This window comes from Eubalaena glacialis, chromosome X (assembly GCF_028564815.1).
Source record: "Eubalaena glacialis isolate mEubGla1 chromosome X, mEubGla1.1.hap2.+ XY, whole genome shotgun sequence".
NCBI classification, from domain to species: Eukaryota; Metazoa; Chordata; class Mammalia; order Artiodactyla; family Balaenidae; genus Eubalaena; species Eubalaena glacialis.
Genome location: NC_083736.1, coordinates 86,075,842 through 86,091,774, shown reverse-complemented (window position 1 = coordinate 86,091,774; position 15,933 = coordinate 86,075,842). Strand labels below are relative to the sequence as shown.

Sequence of the window (15,933 nt, the reverse complement as noted above, 5' to 3'; positions counted from 1 at the left end):
TCCTTGTTCTTAACTACTTTGCTTTGCTGCATGGTTTCCCTTACTATTTTCTATTGATTTTACCTCTATTCTCCTCACATCAACCCTTATAATCATATTTTTTTTACTTTTTCTTGTTACTCCCCACCCCTCTTCCCACATCAGGTCAGTTGCTAAATTAACAAGTCTTGTATTTCTACCACTTCAGGTTTGTTTTTATTTTTTGTGAGAGAGTGGACTCAATTTGTTTTCCTAACTCCAGCCTCTCTCCATTCTAATTCAGCAGTGGGGAGATTAATTTTACTACAGCACAGCTCTAATGGAGTTCCTAACAAATTTCTTTCTACTTACAGAAAAAGAGAAACAAAAACAAAACAGACTCTTCAAACTGAAATTCATGGTTCTCCACAATATATGGCTCCAACCCACTTCTCTAAGCTTATTTATTATGTTTCTAATACATGAGATCCATTGCTTAGCCATGTTGAACTGCTTGTTTCTGTCTTTGGTAACCTCATCTAATTCTATCCCTAATTTCATAGTCATTCATTTTATAGTCTTTATGCACAACAAATATAACCTATCTGCTAGTCCCTGCCTTTCCTAATTACAACTCAGCTGCTAGTACTATTGATCTCCAATATATAGGCTCAATTCTGCCCATTATAGGGGCAGAACCAAACAATCTTATTGATATATGAAGAATGCTATTTTGTGGTAAAAATATAAAGAGACAATAAATAACTAGGAAAAGAAATATAAATGGCCATTAGCAAACAAAATATTCAATATTGTTTGTAATAAAAAATCAATATTAAATCAATAGCCAATGTTATATGAGATGGTCAGCTTCATAAACTTGTGATGCATATTATTTATTTTTTTACTATATCACTACAGATTTTATTCAGAAACCCATCTTTGTTGGTTTTGTTGTTGTTGTTTAAAAAATTCCCATTATGAAATAATTTGGTCAATCAACTACACTTTCTAGAAGGCATAGGGTAAAAATGGCATGGCTTAGAATTGCCCACATCTTTCATGATCTCTCCACTACCTTCTGTCCACACTCTGGTCCCCAGACCCTGACCTCCATCTATGCTTCTTGCAATGGTGTCCATATAACTCTCACCACAGTTCTCTAGAAATGGGCTTCAAATGCATGAAGTTGCAGAAGCCTTCTCCTGTACACACTCCCTTTTCATACTGGTGGCAGCAGGCTTCTCTGAAGTCTGTCCCAGAGGAGAGCCTCAAGTCAATCAAATCCTTTTCTGCATCTTCTTCAGGATGAAACTTGACATACATGTTTACAACTAGGTGATCTCCAAGGTTATCACAGACGTTCTTCTCTTCAACTTAACTCTATTTTTCTATTTCTGTAAAAACCTCCTCAATAAATTCATCATAATGTACTTACATTTTGACATCACTCATAGCACAGCACAAACTGTCAGCAGGCAATGAAGAGTTTTGAAGGTTATGGTACATGTTCAAGCGAGCAATGGTCTGGTTGGTTTATTGTGCGACTGAGCGGATCTGTCTCCATGAGGACATACTCCAATTTTGAAATAAAATGAACAGTTGACTTTGTCTTTCTTGGTGCCAGAGATGGAGATCAAGTAGTCTGCCATTTCCCACCTGCCGCTGCCAATACTACTGCCTACACAGCTGACCTTCTATGAAGGGAATTTAAATCGGCACAACATTTGGGGAAAGCAATTTAAAAAAACAGCCTATGATAGAAAACAAATAGAAAAAACTTAAATATTCATGATAATAATAATCACTAAGTTAAATATAGTATATCCATTCTATTGAATTATTCATATTTATATGTAGTAAGATAGAAAGTTCTTTAAGATATATTTAATTGAAATGTAATGGTTGCAGAATGATGAGCACCATATTTGTATCAATACATACAGATAAAATATCCAGAAAATGCACAAAAATGTATATAAATTTATGTGTGAATTATAATGTGGTAATTCTAAGGTCCAATATTAGTGTAATGTTGAATAAATTTTGGTACATCCATATGGTATTTTGAAAATCATATGCAAATGTTTATAATATAATGTTATATAGGTAAAGTAAGTTATAGTTTATATCTCTGGTGTCAAACACAGGGCCTGACACTGACAAGTGAATGTTCAATGAATACGTGTGCGTATATTACAATATTAATTGGAAAAAGAAAAAATAGCATACATGCTCAGAGTTTAGAAGGAAGTTAACTAAAAATTCAGCAGTGATTATTGATGGGTAATGGGCATAAGAATATTTTAAATATCACCCATGCAAATATTTCTTCCACAAATGGTTTTTTGTTGTGGTAGAAAGAATAACAGTCCCCCAAATATGTCCATGTCCTAATTCCTGGAACCTGTGAATATGCTATCGACCTGGTAAAAGAGACTATACAGATGTGATTAAAGACATTGATTATCCCAGAGATTGTCCCAGATTATCCAAGTGGGCCCCACCTAATCAAAAGAATCTTTAAAAAGGAGAGACTGTTTCCCAGCTGTGGTCAAAGAGAAGTGTGTGTCAATGTAAGTGTCAAAGAGATTTGACATTAAAGGTTTTAAAGATGAAAGAAGGGGGGTGCAAGCCAAGGAATGCGGGTGACCTTTAGAAGCTGGAAGTGAATTTTCTCGTAGAGCCTCCGGGAAGGAATGCAGCCTTGCTGACACCTTGATTTTAGTTCAGTGAGAGCCATGTTAGATTTATGACCCACAGAACTATAAGATAATAAATTTGTGTTGTTTTAAGCCAGTACATTTGTGGTAATTTGTTATGGCTGCAATAGAAAACAAATACATTTGTTGAATACAAATTAAAAGTATAGATACACACACACACACACAATCATCGTTAATCCCACACCAGATATATCTACTACAACATTATTATATATAGATAGATACATAGATACATAGAACATTTTCCTTTACAAATATAACACATCTCAATAAAAGGCAACTTCATTCTTCCACTTGCTCAGGTCAAAATCTTTGGCATCAGTATTGATTTTTTTTTCTTATATACCACGTTCAATTAATCAGCTCTAAATTTGTAATAATCTGACCATTCTCACCATCTCCAAATACTACTTGTATTTCCATAGCCTCTAAATCTTCTCCCTGCATCCATACTTGCCCTGCTTGTCTATTCACCATAGAACAGCCAGAATTATCCTTTACAAATATATATCACTCACCTTCTCAAGATATCCTCTCTTTCAGAATAAATCTAAATTCTTTGCAGTTGCTTATGCGTCCCTAGAAAGATACGGCCCTCAGCTGCTTCTCTGATCTCATTTCCTATCACTATTTGCTCTTAGTCACTCCACGGCAGCCATTAATACCCTCCATGTTTTTTCCCCCCAAATACCAACCATGTTCGTAAAACAGGACTTTTCCACTCTGATTCTTTTGCCTAGAATGTTCTTCCTAAAGATGTCTATGTGGCTCAATTTCATTTCTCTTAAATTCCTGCTCAAATATCATCTATCCCAGTGGATTTCCATGACCTCCATAACACTATCTTCCCCATATTCTCTATCCCTTTTACCCTGCTTTATTTTTACTCATAAAACTCATTACTTCCTGAAATAAATTATACACATTTCAGATATTGTATATGAAATTGTATAGTTATATGCATTTTATTTTGTATGTATTTTATAAGCATTTGTATGTGTTTTCTTCTTTTCCCAGGGTATGGAACACTATAAATAACATAAATGTTTTTCTCTTACAGTTTTGGAAGCACATGTATATGAAATGATCTCTTCCTAATTACTTTTGTTATTGTACGTCTTTGAGTTTGAAGCTGTTATGTATATTGCCACTGTAAACACTCTTATTGGTGTGCCTCAGTGTAGGGTTTTGGGGTTTTTTTGGGCATTTATCCTTCTTGGTGGTCTCTGAGCTTCCTGTATCTGTGGGCTGGTGTCTGACATTAATTTGGGGAAAATTCTTAGTCATTATTTTTCAAATATTTCTTCTGTTTCTTTCTCTCTTTTTTCTCCTTCTGGTATTCCTGTTATGTGTATGCTACACCTTTTGTAGTTGTATCACAGTCCTTGGATATTCTCTTCTGTTTATTTGTCTTTGTTCTCTTTGCTTTTCAGTTTTGGAGGTTTCTTTTGAGATATCCTCAAGCTCAGAGATTCTTTCCTTAGCTGTGTCCAGTCTACTAATAAGCCCAGCAGAAATAATTCTTCATTTCTGTGTTTTTAATCATTAGCATTTCTTTTTGGTTGTTTCTTAGGATTTTCATCTTTCTGTTTACATTGCCCATCTATTTTTGCATGCTGTCTACTTTATCCATTAGAACCCTTACCATGTTAATTATTGTTGTTTTAAATTCCTGATCTGACAGTTCCAACATCCCTTCCATGTCTGGTTCTGATCTGTCTCTTTAAATTGTGTTTTTTTTTGACTTGTCTGTATTTATGTTATAATTTTTTCTTAATAGCTGGAAATAATGAACTGGGTAAAAGGAACTGCTGTAAATAGGACTTCAGAAATATGGTGGTAAAGTGTATGTGGGGGGGACAATGTTCTGTAGTACTATGAATAGGTCTCAGTCTTTTAATTAGTCTATGCCTCTGGACTATGAACTTCACAGTGTTTTTCTCCCCACTTAGATGGGATAGGATGGCTAGAGTGGGCTGGAATTGCAATTCATCAGTTACTGTTCAGGTTTTACTATCCTAGTCCTGGTTCCTTTATTGACTTCCACTCATAAGTCTCTGCTCTTGTAACTGTGACTCATATTCACTTGTCTGTCTCTCCAAGTTAGGAGGCAGTGGTTTTCCCTGTGTCTTCTCGTCTCTTCTAGATCCAAGAAGAGCTGTTGATTTTTCAATCTGTTAAGGTTTTTACTTGTTAGCATGGAGTGTCAACTTCCAAGCTCCTTACATGTAGAACTGGAAATTGGAAGTCTCTAAAGGGTTTTAAAATTCACTCCAATTGTTTTATTTCCCAATATCCTCATCTGTGAGTTTTGTTTAATTGCCTTTCAATAACATGAAAATGTGAAGAATTTATTTTTTCACAGAGAGTACATCGGTTAAACAATCTTAAGTCTATGTGTTTCCAATAAGCCCTTTTGGATATCTTCACACATGAATGAAAACTTGATAGGGTATAAAATTCATGGGTGATAACTTTCACTGATTAGAACTCTGTAAACCTTGTTTTATGCATCAAATACCTTTATTATTTTAAAATAATCTATTTGTATAATTTTATGAGTACCGTTTTGATGGTAGTGGTTTTATGATACATTTTAATAGCTGCTGAAATGAGTCCTCACTATTTGCATTTTTATTATTTTATTGGATATACTCAGGCATTTTTTATTTTATATAATCTTCTAAATTATTTTAAACCAATTTCAAGAATTCCAGCCCCAAACACTTGTCTTCTAAATGAAACTGCATTAAATTCATAAATTAATTTTGTCAGAATTAATATTTTCATGGTATTTACTTTCCTTCTAAAAACATGACACATTTCTAGTTGTTCTGATATGATTTTATGTTCTTCAATTTGATGTTTTGGTAACAGTTTTATTGAGATATAATTGACACATCATACAATTTACCCATTTAAGTGTACAATTTAATGACTTTTAGTATGTTCACAGAGCTGTGCAGCCATCATCACAATCAATTTTAGAATATTTTCATTATCCCCCAAAGAAGCATTATACACTTTAGCTATCTTCCGGCAATCCTCCCCATTTACCTTAGCCTAAGGGACCCATTAGTACTCTCTGTTTCTATGGATTTGCCTATTATGGATATTCAATATAAATGAATCATATTATGTGTGGTCTTTTGTGACTGGCTTCTTCCCCTTAATGTAATGCTTTCAAGGTTCATATTAGTTGTAGCATGTATCAGTATTTCATTTATTTTTATTGCTGAATAATATTCCATTGTATGGACATATGACATTTGGTTATCCATTCATTGATAGATAGATATTTGGGTTGTTTTCACTTTTTGGCTATTATGAATATTATGAACATTCATGTACAAGTTTTCTTGTGAACATATATTTTCACCTCTCTTGGGTATATAACTAGGAGTAGAATTGCTAGGTCATATGGTAAATCTATGTTTAAGCTTTTGAAGAACTGCCAGACTGTTTTCCAAAGTATCTGCACCATTTTACATTCCTTCCAGCAGTGCGTAAAGGTTCCAGTTTTTCCACATCTTTGTCAACACATCTTTTTGATTATAGCAATTCTATTGGTTGTGAAGTGGAATCTCATTATAGTTTTGATTTGCATTATCCTAATAGTTGCTGATGTTGAGCATCCTTTCACATATCTATTGACCATTGGTATTTATTCTTTTGAGGAATGTCTACTCAAATTCTCTGCCCATTTTATAATTCCATATTTGTCTTTTTATTATTAAGTTCTAAGAGAGACGATTTGCAAATATCTTCTCCCATATTCTCTCCCATTCTGTGAGTTGTATTTTCACTTTCTTGATGGAATCATTTGAAGCACAAAAATAATTTTTTAGTTTAATAGATTGTAATGAAATCCAATCTATTTATATTTTTCCTGGGCTAGTTTACAGTAGGTACAGAAGAGTCTCCATTAGTAAAAGAGGGCATGCCCCATTATGTGAATACTTTTAAAACCTCTGTTTGTACATATTTAATAATGTTTTATTAGCCAAAACAATTCACACGACCAAGGCAAAATTCAAAGGTAGAAAGATATACTTAACTCCTTAATGGGAGGAACTGCAAAATATTGTAGCTTATTTTGGCAAAATCTATCACATCCTTAATAAGTGACACTTCTACTGTGATGTTTCATTCCACAACTAACAACCAGGACTCTGAAACTTGTCTAAGCTCAGTTCACAATACTTTTTTGAACACTAAAAATTAGACTTTTCAATTTGAGTCAACTATACAAGTCTATTGTCTTTGGCTCATCTATAACTTGCTTATCCTATTACCTGACACAAAGAATCCAGAATGCTTTCAGACTGAGCCACCCCAGATATAACACTTTCCTACCACCATACTTTTTTAGGACACCTAACTTACTCTAGCTTGTCTTACATTTATTTATATACTTGTCTTTGCTACTAGATCATGAATAACCTTGAGGGAAGGGATCATATATTACTTCTCTATCTCTGACAGTCTTGCCCATGACCCTGTCTCTTGTCTTTTCTCAATATTTGTAGAAACCACTGAACCAGAGCCCAGATTCTCATTTTATTTTTGTTTGTTTAGCCTTGCCACACTTCCAGATAAAAGATTTGGCTATATAGATGTTCCATAAGTTATTTACCACAATTAGAGTTTAGATTGGGCTATGGTTGTTACAGATTTCCCATACCTATGGAAACTTCATTCAACAAACTGATCCAGTAAGAACATCTGACCACTGCATCATTGAACTTTATACACTGCTGTTCTATGTATTTATTTGCAATAATCAGCTCATTGTAGCTTATCCAGATGAAGGGCATATGGAAAAGCTTTAATGAATGGGTTTCTAATTCCATTTTTCTTAAGGGAAATTTCTTCACTATTGGTTGCTGACTATTCTCTCTCTCTCTCTCATTGTTATTATTCTTTTTTAATGAACAAATTATCCCATCTTTGGCTAGTATAAGCCCCTTCAAGTTGACTTCTGTGGGATTTTTTTTGTCATGATCCTAATAGTTTTTGATAGCTTCTTAGCTTTCAGACATGACAAGGTGTTCTAAACTCAATTTGTACATTTCCTAATTCATACTGGAATTAGCTATTTCTCCAAGAATTCCTTCTTTTAGTAGAACATTGTATTTATAGACCACTATCTTGGTGCTAGGAATGCTCATTGAAATTGGGTTGGTTGTTTCTCCTATTTAATTATCTAAGGCCTTTGTAGAGTATTAAATAACAGGTTTGAAAAATGATGAACTTTATCTTGTCTCTAACTTTAATAGCAATGTTTCTAAAATGGTAACATTAAGGATAATGCTTGTTGCATATTTATAATAGATTGCCTCAATCAGGTTAATGAAGTTCTCTTGTTTACATGTTTTGGTAGGTAACTTTCTCAGGTTAGGTGAAGTCTCTATCTTTATGTTCTGAAAAAAAAATTTTGACATGATGGAAAATTTTTTTTATTTTTGTGAAATTTTTATATGTGTACTCATAATTGACATTAGTCTATAATTATCTTTCTTTTACTGTTTTTTTCTCCTGAATAAATTAGGGATATATTTTCTACCCTATGAAAAAGTTTAAATTATATAGGAATTATCTTTTTTTTTTGTCTTTTTGGTAAAAATAATCTGGAACTTTTATGTGTGTTCTTTCAATTATTGATTAAATTCCATTGATTCTCTATTTCTTTTTTGGTCTGTTTTACTAATTTTTTTTGAGGTATTTATCTCATCTAGTTTCAAATGTTGGATAAATTTGTTCATAGTATTCTCCAATGAATTTTTAATATCTATACTGTCTTTCTAGTTATACTCTCCTTTTGTCCTTAATTTTATTTATTTGTATCTGCATCTTTTCTTTCCTACTGATCAGTATTTCTTTCTATGTCTTTTCAAAGAACAAGGTTTTGTTTTCTTTATTTTTAATTAATTATTTGTTTTTATCTTTATAATTTTTCCTTTTCTTTTATATTTAGGTTTAGTTTCCATCTCCATGACTGTAAGTTGAATGTTTTAGTGATGTATTTTCAAAATTAAAAAAAAAATTAATTTGTGTATAAATTGCCCTCTAAATAACAATTTAGCTACATCCCCTAAATTTTTTGTAGTGCTCATTAGGATTCAGATCTAAATATTGTGTAATTTCCAGTATAACTACCTCTTTAACTCACAATTTATTGAGAAGGACATTTTAAAGTTTCTAAATATTTTTCAACTATATTCATATTGTGATATTTTATTTACTTGCATTTTGGTCAAAGGATGTTATCTGTATTATGTAACTTTTCTGACTTTTGTACTTCATTTTGACCATTATGTGTTTATTTTTCATTCATGTTCCCTGCATACTGTTCTTCAATATATATATTCTGTATTTGGAATCCAGGGTTCATTCTCTCTCTCTCTCTCTCTCTCTCTCTCTCTCTCTCTCTCTCTCTCTCTCTATATATATATATATATATATATATATACATGAATTTATACATATATATAAATATGTATGTGTGTATGATGTGTAGGTATATGTATGTATTAGATCAACCTTGGTAAGTTTGTTGCTCCAATCTTCCATATCTTTACTAATTTTGAATGTTTGTTGTTTGACCTATCATATTAAAAAAATGCCCACGTAGGAATGATATTTCTGTACCTAAGGAAAGTGATACTAGAGGAGTTTTGCTTACTAATGTGATATGAAAAATTCTTCAAAAATCAGGAGAGATAATTGGTGAATATGATATACATTTTAAAATTATTATTGAAGTTTTATGCAGTATATAGTAATGTTATATGATATTAATTCACAATTTTTTTGTCTAAAGCTTATGCTAAAATAATTACAGTAAATGTCATTATTATTATCATCATAATTGACATGATTATCATCATGATCATTGATACCTTTTGTTGAGTCTTATTGTATGGTAGACACTGAATACTTTATATACAACATTTTATTTTGGCCGTGCCAAGGGGTATGTGGGATCTTAGTTCCCAGACCAGAGATCGAACCCGTGCTCCCTGCAGTGGAAGTGCAGAGTCTTAGCCTCTGGACCACCAGGGAATTCTCTATATACACTATCAATTCCTTATAAAAGTCCTCTGAAAAAACTGCTAAGACAGCTGCCATTTGTAGATGAGGAAACTAAAGGTAAGAGGCTATGTAACATATTCTAAATCAAATAGTTTTACGTACCAGAGCTGGGATTGTGAGCAAGTGTGTCTGATTTTAAAGTCTTTGCTATTTGCGTCTATTCTCTATACTTCAATGCATAACCAACTTGTTTTTTCATATTTTCTCACAAAGATCATCTTTCCATTTATAGCTATAGTGCCCTGTGTGTGTGTGTGTGTGTGTGTGTGTGTATGTGTGACTGTCTTTTCCAGCCACAGACACCTTTCCTTACTTTGATCCTGATACCTGAGCCTGGGTCACACAAACCAGGCTGAACTGTTCAAGCTGTGCTTTCCTCGTGTAGCTGGACACAGAAGTAAAACTGCAGAGAACACAGATTTTCAAGCTCCTTCTTTCTGCCTACCTAGAAGTCTCCTTCAGGCTGTAGGCACCTCAGTGGGGTTAGTATCAAGCTAAGGATGGTGACCTGAAGTTACAACATAAGAAGTAAACAAATTGCCAAATAAGGAGTTTGTTTCAAGGCTGTTCCTCTGTACTTCTATAAGCAATCCCAAACAAAAAACTGCTTTTCCCCCTTAGGGTAGAAAGGTAGAAGGATTCCTCCACAATCTAGGCAAAAAGTAAGATCCTAATTATATCAGGGTGGATAACCCTAACCTCGGATTGGGGTTCTTCAAACAAGGGAGTAAAAATCCAACCTCAAAATTTCTGGATCATTAAGTTATGCATGAGAGTTTTTCACACTGAATTTGACTTTTATGTGCTTTCTTGAGTTTAAGAACCTATTTACCCACTAACATTGTACATGTTTTACCCATCAGTATTATTCTTAAACAAATGCCCTTTTGACCTTTGACAAATATGTTTTCAATTCCTTATCTCACACTAAGATAAATGTATCTATAACTTGAAGAGTTACCAATCCAAGAATATTTGTATGCTAATAAAAATCAAAGTCCAATGTTTAGAGACAAAAATATGGAATTTCAAGAATTAGCTTCTCTATAAGCATTGTTTTTTTCCCGACCCTTGAATTGTATCATTCAAGAGCATCACTTACAAAGTTTACTGAGAAGACCATCCCCTCAAAACAGACATTGCATCTTCAGTTGCCCTTAAATTTTTTCTTTCCTCTACCTCGCTTACAGGTGCTTCACATTTGATCACCAGGGGTTAATTACTTCATTTTCCTTCCACTATCAGTTTTATATGCAATCTCTCTCTTTATGGAACTGTAAAAAAGTAACAAACAGAAACATCAATTAAATAGAATTGGGAGACAAGAAGGGGGAGGATAGGAGAGCCCAATGGAAAGAGAAAGGCTCCTCTTCTTTCCTGGCAACAACTCAACCAGTGAAAAACCATGGACTCTTTGTTTACTATAACCCTCCCAACTTCCTTTTACCCTCTATAAGTTCTTTTTAAAAAAATTTTTATTGGAGTATAGTTGATTTACAATGTTGTGTTAGTTTCAGTTGTACAGCAAAAGTGAATCAGTTATACATATATATGTATCCATTCCTTTTCAGATTCTTTTCCCATATAGATTATTACAGAATATTGTGTAGAGTTCCCTGTGCTATACAGTAGGTTCTTGTTAGTTATCTATTTTACATATAGTAGTGTGTATAGGTTAATCCAAATCTCCTAATTTAACACTTCCTCCCACGTTTACACTTGGGTAATCATAAGTTTGATTTCGAGATCTGCTTGTTTCTGTTTTGTAAATAAGTTCATTTGTATCATTTTAAAAATTAGTTTCCACATATAAGTGATATTATATGAAACTTGTCTTTCTCTGTCTGACTTACTTCACTTAGTATGATAATCTCTAGATCCATCCATGTTGCTGCAAATGGCATTATGTCATTCTTTTTACAACTGAGTAATATTCCATTATATATATATACCACATCTTTATCCATTCCTCTGTCGATGGACATTTAGGTTGCTAACCCTCTATAAGTTCTCCTCCCCTTGCTGTATGGGGACTTGAACTTGGCTCACCATGGTTGCAGACCCTGAATTGCAATTCTTAGCTAATCCCGAATAAACCTATTTTTACTGGAGAAATAGCTGGCAGTCTATTTGTTTTAGGTCAACAGAACTGAACAACTTTGTTTCAGGATTAGTGGATAAACATGTATTATAAGTATTCACTATAGATGAGCATATATTGTTACTGTTTGCTCATGGAAGGTGCAAAAAAACTGTTGAGGAGACTGGGAATATTAGATGTAGTATAATTTAGTGGGTACAGTCTTGGCTATTGAAATTAGTCAGATCTAGATGAAAACTACAGGCATATCTCAGAGATATTGTGGGTTCAGTTTCAAACTACCACAAAAAGGGAATATCAAAATAATGGAAGTCTTACCAATTTTTTGGCTTCCCAGTACACACAAAAGTAATGTTTACACTATACTGTAGTCTATACTAAGTGTGCAGTAGCATTATGTCTAAAAAAACAATGTATATACCTTAATTAAAAAATAGTTTGTGGCTAAGAAATATCATCATCTGAGCCTTCAGCAAACCATAATCTTTTTGCTGGTGGAGGGTCTTGTCTCAAAGTTGAGAGCTGTTGACTGATCAGGATGGTGGTTGGTGAGGTTGGGGTGGCTGTGGCAATTTCTTAAAATAAAGCAACACTGAAGTTTGGCACCCTGATCAACAATTTCCTTTCACAAATGATTTCTCTGTAGCATGCAATGCTGTTTGGTAGGATTTTACCCACAGTAGAACTTTCAAAATTTGAGTCAATCCTCTCCAACCTTGCCACTGTTTTCAACTAGGTTTATGTAATATTCTAAATCCTTTGCTGTCATTTCAACAATCTTCATGGCAAGTTCACCAGTAGTAGAGTCCATTTCCAGAAACCACTTTCTTTGCTCCATAAGAAGCAACTCCTCATCCACTAAAGTTTTATATTTATAAAAAATATAATAATAAGAAAGCTTGACATATTGTGAAAATTATCAAAATGTGACACAAAAACACAAATTGAGCAAAAACTGTTGGGAAAAATGGTGCCAATAGACTTGCTTAATGCAAGATTGCCACAAACCTTCAATTTGTAAAAAACACAGTATCTTTGAAACACAATAAAGGGAAACACAATAAAATGAGGTCTGCCTGTATATCACTTGTCCTTATTAGAGGTATGATGTTGAACAAATCATTTTAACACACTTATTCTCATAGGAGGGTTAAACAAAATAATGTATATAAAGTGCTGGGCAAATAGTAAGGACTCAGTAAATGTTAACTAAACCAAAACAAAAACAACCCCAGTGGAAACTTGGGAGTGCACCTGGATTTCATAGTCCTGTTGAGAATTAGATTGAGTCATTAATCAATTTAACTTTACTTTCCAAGCTAAAATGTATTTGTAAACTATTTATACTTTATAAAATGAAGACTGTAGGTAATGACTACAACTCAGACCCTAAAGCAAAATTCCCTTGATTTTATGTGTTTGAATTTTTCATATAAACTCTCTGTCTCAGAACTCTGCTAATGTTTAAGTCACATGCTAGCCTTCTTGGATCAGTTTTGCATTCTTGACCATTCATTCAATAAATAACAATTTATCTTATATCTACTATGTACCATGACTGTATTATTTGTGACTAGTGTAAAGTTGCATAAGATGTTGCCACTGCTTTTAAGGTATGCACAGGTTTAGTAGAGGAGGCAGATATGTAAACAACTAATGATAACAAAAGTTATCTGTATGCAAATCACTTGTTATAGAAAGTGCAAGTGACAAATATCATAAAAAAGGTTGACCTGAGTCATGATAATGCTTAGTGTGGAATAGTAAGATTCATAAACTTTATCTTATGTACAATATTAGGACAATAGAGCAAGACACAGGGAGAAGGGTGCCAAGTTGACCTCTTCCCGCAGTGGGATATAACAGAGCCATACAATGTTTTGTCACTATTAGCTGTGTAATTATGAGCCCTACTTTTCTCTTCTGTAAATTGGGGTAATAAAACTTTCATTTCAATATTTATTCTGAGGACTTGTTCTTTCACGCAACAATATTTATTAAATCATTATTCTGCCAGACAGTGTGGTAAGTGGTGGATTAAATAAGAAAATGTAAATAATGTACTTGATACATGGCAGGCCCTCAATAAAACACAATGATATAAGTGGTAATAATCAACTAACAATAATAACAGTTATAATTTATTGAATATATTCTATGTGATATTTACCTTCATTATTTGGAAATGTTTCCCACAACTCCCAATATCAATATTAATAATATTATTCATTATATTATTATATAAAATTATATAATAAAGTTGTATATTATAACTAGATTCTTATATATTAATATAAAATTGATATTATTAATATTAATGCTATTTATACTACATTAGATAATATAATATTTGCATTATAAATATTAATATTTCCCTTATACAAGTGAGTTAACAGAAAGGTGAACCTTTCTCCCTAAAGTAATATGTTAAAGCACTGGTTTGTTGAAGCTGAGACTAACATTTCTTCTAATTTAACATGCTGCTTTTGATAAATAAAATTTTTAGCTTCTTAACTAAAGACATAAATTCAAGTCTAAAATTTAATTTTATTTTTAGGAGCATAAAATTTGGCATAATTTTTAGTGGATAATTAGCAAATTCCTACCGATTTTTCCTTGAATTTGTTGTTTAAATGGATGATCTAAAGGAAAAGTAACTGGACAATATTATAACCCAATCCAACATTTTTAGTGTTTTTAGCCAATATTACCTTGTTTATTGGGTTTTTTTACATATTTTTAAGTAAGAAATTCAAATTAATTTTTAGACAGAAGAGAGGTTATGTAACATTTTAGAATGAGTTATCTCTTTTTGAAATTCTTGCCCTCAAATATACTGCTACTAATCTTTTCACATGTAGGCAAATCAAAGCTTTAATACAGTATGTTTAATTTTTTAAAAATATAAAATTCTATTAGGGCAAGATATTCACATTAAATTGTGTGAGATAATTTTAATTAAATTGTGATTTCAAGATAAATGTTATAAAGCAGAAACTAACACACCATTGTAAAGCAATTATACTCCAATAAAGATGTTTAAAAAAAAAAACAGGGAGGAAACCAAAAGAAACAAGAAAAAAAAGAAACATGAACAACATTATGATGTAAAAATATTTTTAAAGCAAGTGAAATAATTTCACCTTAGTGTACTCCCTTTTCATTTTTATTATAAATTATTATTTTTCTAGAAAAAAATAATAACACAAATAAGCCACTTTAATAGTAAATCATAAAAAAAATCTCATGACTCAGAGATTACCATTGTCATTACTCTGATATCTCCTATGAAAATGCATACATACACTGAAAATATTCTTGAAGTCATTTTAGCAGGCATAGCAATCTGAGGTTCATTTGAAGCATTAAAACTTTGCATGTTTATTCTTACACCTTAGTTGCTTCCCATGGCATCTTGTGAGTTAAAATAGGAAAGTCTGGTATTCTCTCTTCCATTTTATAGATGAAGAAAAGATAAATATATATTTTCATGTTGATATATTTTAAATATCTTAAGTAGGTTGTATGATCTCTTAAAAAAAACCTCATATACGAGTAAAGTTTAAAATGTCAAAAATGACTCATTCCTATTTTTTTACTGAGACAAATACTCTTTTTTCTTGATCATGTTTTGTGCCTTTTAAAAAATATTCTACTTTGTTTATTCCTCTATAAATGTGACAATAATGACTTTCTCCTCATCTTTTTTGAATTAACTCCATAAATCAACCTTAATTTTACTATAACTCAACCTCATCTTCTAGAAATTCTCTTCAAGCCTATGGATTCTCTGAACTCCTCTTATATTCCTTGAGAAATGTAGTACCGGATCTATATCATGAATAGGGAAAATCAGAGGCATGAGAGATTAGGATCCAAAGTACTAGTGCAAATTTTCATCCATTCTTATGGGTTTTTTCTACAGGAATGGCCAGAGAGTAGGTAGTACATTATCTACCTAGATGTGAAATAAAATACAGAAGAAGGCTGATATAGGAAGAAGTGAATCAGTCAAACTTAAGATAAAAGCAAAGTCAGATCCATACAGCCAAT

The 15,933-nt window shown here is 32.5% G+C and overlaps 1 pseudogene; it reads right to left on the bottom strand.

Annotated features, from left to right (window-relative positions):
* Positions 1-1,032: 1,032 nt before the first annotated feature.
* LOC133081835 (splicing factor U2AF 35 kDa subunit-like) lies at positions 1,033-1,610 on the bottom strand (annotated as a pseudogene).
* Between the last annotated feature and the right edge of the window lie 14,323 nt (positions 1,611-15,933).